General features: G+C 42.1%; 1 non-coding gene across 1 annotated transcript; it reads right to left on the reverse strand.

Moving 5' to 3' along the window:
• Positions 1-3,761: 3,761 nt before the first annotated feature.
• On the reverse strand, positions 3,762-3,924 carry LOC142428193 (U1 spliceosomal RNA). Its single transcript, XR_012780164.1, has one exon. It is a non-coding gene; the product is annotated as a U1 spliceosomal RNA (small nuclear RNA).
• Positions 3,925-8,429: the final 4,505 nt, after the last annotated feature.

Genomic DNA, 8,429 nt, shown 5'->3' on the forward strand with positions numbered 1-8,429 from the left:
AATCAAGCTACCATATGACCCAGCAATCCCCCTACTGGGCATATACCCAGAAGAGGCAAGAAACAAACCAAGGCCAGACACAATGTTCATTGTGGCACCGTTCACAATTGCAAAGAGTTGGAAACAACCCAAATTTCCATCAACTGATGACTGGATTAAAAAACTGTGAATACAAAGGAATACTATGCATTGCTAAAAAGCAGTGATGGGCGTATGAAGCACAACGCTGCATGGGAAGTACTGGAGGAAATAATGCTAAGCCAACTAAGTCAAGCACAAAAGGACAAGTACCACATGAGTCCGCTGAGGTAAGCTTTAAAAAAAATTTTTTTAAGGGACATAGGGAAAAAGCTACTGTATAAAACATTCCTGGGGTGAGGACCAGGTAATATGGCAGAGACCAGACCAAATACAGGGATACACATGACAGACACCTAAAAAATAACTGGGCAAAAGGAAAAAAGAGTAATAAAAAGAAATGGGTAGCGGGGGCACAGGGCACTAACCCACCCAATGGGAGGGTATTGTTTAAATCTCCACAGGGAAAGAGGAACCACACTTCAACCCAGTGCTCCAAGATTTGAATGCCACATGTCGGCGTTGGAGTAGGGAACCAGTGGAGAAGTCTGGGGATCCAGCCCCAATCTCAACTACTAAGTGAACACCTAACCCTCTCACCAGAACAATTTATTTCAAAGGTCGGCATTGAATCTGCAGCTTTCGGAGTCGGACATATTTAATCAGAGCACAGGGGAGCAGATGTAGTGGGAGGAGGAGAGAGTGGAGCACATCTGGCCTCACATCTGGCGTGAAGATGATGTTCCCAATTAGAACAGCCAGTCCACAGAAAGGACCACATGGCCAGTCCCACTATGACACATGATGCCCCCTCAGTGACCCATAGCCCTACAGGGGACATCACCGGAGACACAGTGTGGGAATTGCACCTGACCTGATCCCACCACACCTAGGCAAAATACTAAGGTGGTGCAACAGAGCAGCAAGGGAATGGAACAATGAGGTCCCCAGGGAATGCTGAAGGTGGACTTTGGGGCCAGGACATGGTGTCCCAGCAGACTGGACTGGAAAACAGTCCTAAAGGCTAACAGACGATCCTTGGACTAACTACAAGCTTTTCTTTCTTATTATACTTTGTTGTTGTTTTTTGTCATTGTTTTGTTGTTATTTTGTTGTATATTGATGCTTGGTTTTGCTCTGTCTTGTTTTTGTGCATGTTATTATCTTCTCAGGTCTGTCTAAATAAGATAGGCTGGTCGAACAATCTCGAGGAGAAAAAAATGGGACCGACAGTTCCGGGGGGACATGGGAGAGGGGAAGGTGGGGGGGAAGGTAGTAGTGTTAACAAAGCCAGGGACAAGGGAACAACAAGTGAGCCAAATCATTGTGTGGGAGGCCTGGTAGGGTATGATCAAGGGTAATGTAACCAAGAGGAATTGCTGAAGCCCTGATGGGGACTGAGCATGATGGTGGGACAGGAGGAAAATCAAAGGAAATAGAGGAATGAGCTGGGAGGCAAAGGGCATTTATAGAGGCCTAGATAAAAACATGTACATATGCATATATATTTATATATGAGGATGCAGAAATAGATCTATGTGCATATATTTATAGGTTTAGTATTAAGGTGGAGGAAGGACCTTGGGCCCCAACTCAAGTATTCCCTCAATGCAGGAATACTTTCTTCTATTACATTGGCATTCTATGATGCTCACCTTACCAACACAACCGCTGAAGAAAAAGCGGGTGAATAAGCAAATGTGGTGAAGAAAGCTAATGGTACCTGACTATCAAAAGATATAGCGTCTGGGGTCGTAAAGGCTTGAAGGTAAATAAGCAGCCATCTAGTGCAGAAGCAACAAAGTCCACATGGAAGAAGCACACCAGCCTGTGTGATCACAAGGTGCGAAGGGGTCAGTTATCAGGCATCAAAGAACAAAAAAATCATACCATTGTGTGCTCACCTCCATGATATGATCACTGAAAACAAGTAGGTGCATAAGCAAATGTGGCGAAGAAAGCTGATGGTGCCCGGCTATCAAAAGAAATAGCGTCTGGGTTCTTAAAGGCTTAAAGGTAAACAAGCGGCCTTCTAGCTCAGAATCAACAAAGCCCACATGGAAGAAGTACACCAGCGTGTTCGATCACGAGGTGTCGAAGGGATCAGGTATCAGGCATCATCAGAACAAAAAATCTTACCATAGTGACTAAGGGCGGGGGGGGGGGAGTGTGGAGTGGAGGCCCAAAGCCCATTTGTAGGCTACTGGAGATCCCCTTACAGAAGGGTTTCGGGGAGGAGGCTCAGGGTGTGATGTAGCAATGATGAAAAATACAACTTTCCTCTAGTTCCTAAATGCTTCCTCCTCACCCCACTATCATGATCCCAATTCTACCTTGCAAGTCTGGCTAGACCAGAGGATGTAGTGTGGTACAGATAGGAACCAAAAACACAGGGGATCCAGGGTGGATGATCCATTCAGGACCAGTGGTGTGAGTGGTGATACTGGGAGTGTAGAGGGAGAGAGTGGGTTGGAAAGTTGGAACTGATTACAAGGATCTACATGTGACCTTCTCCCTGGGTGACGGGCAACAGAAAAGTGGTGAAAGGAGACATCGGATAGGGAAATACATGACAAAATAATAATTTATAAATTATCAAGGGTTCATGAGCAAGTGTGGAGGGAGGAGAAAGAATGAGGACCTGATGCCAGGGCCTTAAGTGGAGAGCAAATGTTATGAGAATGATGAGGATAATAAATTTACATATGTGCTTTACACAATTGATGTGTGTATTGATTGTGATAAGAGTTGTATGAGTACCTAATAAGACGATTTGAAAAAAAAGAATGTGTCAACTTGTTTTTAAGGGCCTGTGGCATTTTGTGGGCTTGAGGCATTTTGTGACCCCATGAGTAATATTTCAATGTGCATTCTGAAGGAAGAGCAGAGACTCCTTTCAGGAGGAACACTAAATACGTTTTTGGTAAGTGATAGTGAGACAGAGCATTTGGTAGCTGATAACTGCACAAGGAACCGCATACATATTGAGGTGATGAAATTATTTCTAGAAATCTTAACTAGAACTATGATCAATGTATTGTGACTCATCAATGGCACCATTGGCAGCCTGGTCTGAAACAAGGACACATAAAGTTTTCCATGTAAAGGATATGGCTATGACTCCTTGAAACCACAATTCCTGAGGACAGTTGTATCTGATCCAGTGGGTCTCATAGTACTTAGGCCTGTAGCTCTCAGTTTCCTAATATGTTTGAAGTAGCTTTACTCTCTAGGCACCAGGGAAAGTCTATGTGGCCTTGTCCAATTGGCACTTATCAATAGTGGATAATTAGGGTCAAACTTTTCAGATACAACAGTGCGTACTCAGAAGTCTTGACCTTAAAACCCTGGTTTTATTTTGTTGGGTCTCAACTTGGCCCAAAATTGTTATCCACTTATCTCTTGAATCTGTGCCTTAGCTCTGTAAATGAGAAGTGTGACATTTCATCTACTGGAATCTCCCCATATTAAACCTGTGAAATATTTTAGTCCTTTCTCCTGAAGAACAAATCACCTATCCTCTCCCCACCCCCGCAAACCTTCCCTCTATTTTATTCAATAAAACATACTATTGACGGCATTCACTGCGTCAATCCATCTTTTCCAGGGTCTTTGTTTATGGCCCTCTCCTTAACCAAGCGTAAGATCCCTCTCCAAGGACAGGTCTGCTCTGAAGCATGACCAAAGGAAGAGCGTGACCGCAGTCCCCCACTACCACAAATTATGCAGTCGCGTTTCCCACATTTGGGAAATCGCAGGGGTCAGCACATCCGGAGTGCAATGGATAAGCCTCGCCCTGGGAAAATCACCTTCGTGATCATGATCTCTCCCCTGCCAGCCAAGACCCATCTGAGATCTGCAATGGTGTCCCTTGCTCCACAACCTCTTCTAAATCCAGCCTGAATCTCTGAGAGTTTCCTGTTAATGTATTTGCATATGATGTCAGTGATTTTTAAAATAATTTTCACCTTCTGTTGGATAACCTTTCTTTGGAATGAGTGCAAACATGACTCTTTTCCAGTCAGTTGGATGAGTCACTGTCTTCCAAACTTCTTGGCATAGATGCGTGCTTCAGCAGCTTGTGGAAACACTCCATATGGTATTGCACTGATGTACTGCTGCGACACTCACTGGGGCACCACTTTCCTGTCGGTTTGTCATCCTGTGGCGCCTTGTGTGTTGTTGTGATGCTGGAAGCTATGCCACTGGTATTTCAAGTACCAGCAAAGTAACCAAGGGAACAGGTTTCAAAAGAGCTTCCAGACTGCAAACAAGGAGTAAGTTTTCCCTTTCATATAAATTAGCCAAGGGAAACATATGGATAGCTATGAAACCGTGTGCGATACTGAAATCTGCATGCATAGAACAAGAGCATTGTCAAAGATAGTGCCGAGAGATGAGCCCCTCAGGCTGGAAGACACTCAAAACACGACTGAGGAAGAAGTGCCTTCTCAAAGCACTGTGGACCATAATGCTGTCGATCGATAAAGCCTGAGGGAGGAAAGCCTTCAGAATCCTCATTTGCTGATGGGGCAGGATTCAAAATGAGAAGAAACCACTGAAAATATCATTTAGTCATTGAAACTTGGAGTGTACAGAGTATCGACCTAAGACAATTAGAAGTCATCAAAAACGAAATGGTGTACATAAAGGCAGATACCTAGGCATTAATGAACTACAATAGTCTGTATTGGCCATTTTGAATCAGAAAATCATACAGTTTAATTGTGCCAGGAATTACAAAGTCAAGAGGAATGGCATTGCATTAATTATTAAAAATGGTATTTCAAATTTTATCTTGAAGAACAATGCTGTCTGTGATAGGATAATGTCTATCCAGATATAAGAAACTCCAATCAATACAACTTCCATTAAAATTTATGCATCAATTACTAAATTTACTGATGCAGAAATTGAAGAATTCTGCCAATGTGTGCAGTCTGAAATCACACATGCAATCAAGATACTTTGATAATTGTTGACAATTGGAAAGAAAAAGGAAGGAAGAGTAATTGAAAAATATGATCTTGGTGATAGAAATGTAGCTGGAAATCACACGACAGAACTTTGCAAGATCAACAACTTCTTCATTGCAAATACCTTTTGCCAACAACACAAAAGGCGACTATAACATGACCTTCTCCAGATGGAATGCACAGACTGACTCCATCTGTGAGAAGAGACAATGGACATGCTCACTATCAGCAGCTAAAACCAGGCCCATGTTGACTGTGGGACAGGCCTTATAAGTAAATTCAGGTTGAAATGGAATCAAATGAAAACAAGTCCAGGAGAGCCAAAGTACAACCTTTGAGTCTATCCCACTTGAACCTCAAAAACATCTGAAGACCAGACTTGATGCATTGAACACTAATTACAGGAAATCTGATGACTGGGATAATATCTAGAATATCATGTATTGAGAGGCAAGCAATACAGTAAGGGGTTATTATAAAAGACAATAAAGAAAAAGAAAAAACATACTATTGACATATTATGTTCTAGCCTCCTAACTACAGTACATGATCATCTGTGGATTTATTTTTATGGTTTTATTCATTCGAAACAATTTAATAGTGTTATAGGCATGTAATCCACATATCACACAGTTCAGTAGTTCAATCATAATAAGAGTTGTACACTCATTGCCCAATCAAATTATTTTTGAACGTTCACTCCTGCCTCCATGGTTAAAGCACTTTTAAAATGAGTTGTGTAATCATCATCAGTTCTAAAGAGTGCTCCCTCCCCATCCCACATGCATCATTTGCTCCCTCAAACCTACTCTCCCTAACTCCCGCCCTAACCTCTCCATCCCCTATAAACCCTTGCAGTAGTTCTTATGTTTGTGCTCCTATTCCTTCTGTGCTTAGCAACCTGGAAAACAAACAGAAGCAGTATAAAGAGAAAAAGTTCAATTGCAAGGATAATATAATATTACAGAGATAAAAATACAAATAGTTGGAAAGAAAGAAAAGACCGGCGTGAATTGGTATGATTTCTGTAAGAGCTCCAATAAAATGCTTTCAGGGGGAAATTGTCACGCATCTGAGTGTGAGTTTGAGCCCCTGTCCCAACAACCAATTTTTCAAAAAGACATAAGAAAGTGTCCATTTGGGATGGTATCTGTATTTGAAATGAATTCACCTCTTTGTGATGTTTGGCTTAGGATCTGTAAGTAATAGTGACTTTATTAGATAGAAACCAGGCTACTGCCAACAACATGTTGGGTCAAATTGGGGCCAACCTGTTGCTCAAAGTTTACATTTGGAAATCCACAAGGGTTGCAGCGACCAGGAGCACAGGAAGGAGGATGGTGGGGGATGGAAGAAAGACAGGAGATCTAATACAAGAAGCTGAGGCAGGTGGAGCCTTTTCCCTGATGAGGAAGGAGGCTTCCCAGCAACTGCAGCGCATTAATTTATACGGGCAAGGCATAAGGAATTTCATGGCTAGTCGAGGGGAGTCGGAAGCTGGGAAGAAGGAGCATAGCTGATTTGCAGGTCATCCTGCTTCAGCGATGTTACAGGGAACAAGGGGGGAACTGTCAACTGTCCCTTAGGTGAAGGACACGACACTTGTTGCATCCGCTCCTTGAGCTGTCAGCACCCTTCCATGGGGCCCTGCCTCAGCTGAAGGAAGTGATGATCCTGCCCCACTAGTCCAAGAAGTAGACAGTTTTTCCCCCCAAGAGTTTGCCTCCAGCTTCTCGCAGCCTTCACCAGTTGCATCTCACACTGGACACCTGCAAACATAGGGACATTCCAGTCAGCAAAACCCTCACACACATCCACTGTGTCTCTCCACCATGCACATTCACGCTTGCTTTTTCTCTGTAAAATCACTTTTTAACATAGTAACAAGGAAAACCCGGATCAGCACTCAAAGGTGACTTGTGTTCAGTCCTGATAATTGAATTTGGACACCTGGGAATTCCAGAGTTGAGGCACTTCTCCCAGGGCTGGGTTGTTTCATCAGCAGAAGGAAGGGTTGACACCAGTAAGTGAAGTGCATGACTGCTGAGAAGGTCATCACAAGAGCAGATAAGAATGTCCTAAGTATCATAGGGAGTCTTAGGCGTGTTGTTTATGATGAGTGGGGCTGCTAATTACAAAGTCAGCAGTTTGAACCACCAGTGGTTCATTGGGAGGAAGATGAGGCTTTCCACTCCCACTGAGATTTGCAACTTAACACTCCTACAGGGGAAGTGCTACTCTGGCCCCTTGTGTCTTTGAGAGGAAATGACTCAATGGCACTGATGCTTTTTGGATGTGCTTTTGGAAGGACACTGCATTCTGGGTAAAGTAAGGTATGTATAATTTTACTATACTATATGGAGAGAACACATCACTTTATTGCATTTTTGAATAAATACACAAATGTGGGTAGAGGCACCATTACCATCTTAACTTTATAGGTGTAAAACTACAAATGGAATTCTTAAAATTTCAGCTGTGTATACCCCAGAGACTCACCTCATGCTCTTTGTCCATGTTCTTTGAGCTCTTAGGGGGAAAAAACAAAGAATTTGAGGTAGGCTACTTCAATGCTATAGGGTGAAATTTGTAAGATTTTCCTATGAAACTATCAGAGGACAACTCTTCATACCTAAAGAATAGGTGAGCACAATGTCCCAATGGGGAACAGTTCCTCAGTTCTTCTATCCACACATGTGCCCATCATTGCAGGTTTCCATTGTGTTCAGAGTTCATAATGTGTTCCATGTTCTATTTCCTTAGTTTAAAAAAAGTCTTTGAAGATTAACAATTTGATAACAAAATTTACTCATCATAAGCTTCTGAGTTAACTTTTATGTCTTTAATTTAACTGACCCCACAGATAGATTATACAGCCCCCGTTAGCCATAATTATTAGTATTTTTACCCACACTTGTGCCTCTGGTCTTGGGTCACAAGCCAGTTTTGTGATAAGACAGACTTTAACCTACTTTGTCGTTTATGCTTCTTGCTTCTGCTGTCATATGGTTATTTCTCATTAAATAAAAATTTTAAATCACACTCTTATACTTACTTAAAAATGACTTTATTTTTCATGCTTAGATCTTTGGATATTTTTAGTTGTATGCCTGTGTGTGGCGGGTGGGGGACATGATCTGATACACGGATTCATTCTTCTGCACGTGGAAATCTAATTCTTTTTTTAGGGGGGGGGTTTAAATTTTTATTCCAAAAGCTTGGATAGCTTCAATATCCAGGTCGTGGCAAAATCAGGACATGTGTAAAATACCTATCAATACATTAGATTCCCAAAAAGGTACCAAAAAGTACAGTAAAATTAACACTTCCGTTAACAGGAAATGTATGACACAAATAATATAAAATTAAAAGGTG

The sequence above is a fragment of the Tenrec ecaudatus genome, chromosome 15, assembly GCF_050624435.1.
Source record: "Tenrec ecaudatus isolate mTenEca1 chromosome 15, mTenEca1.hap1, whole genome shotgun sequence".
In the NCBI taxonomy this organism is placed as follows: domain Eukaryota; kingdom Metazoa; phylum Chordata; class Mammalia; order Afrosoricida; family Tenrecidae; genus Tenrec; species Tenrec ecaudatus.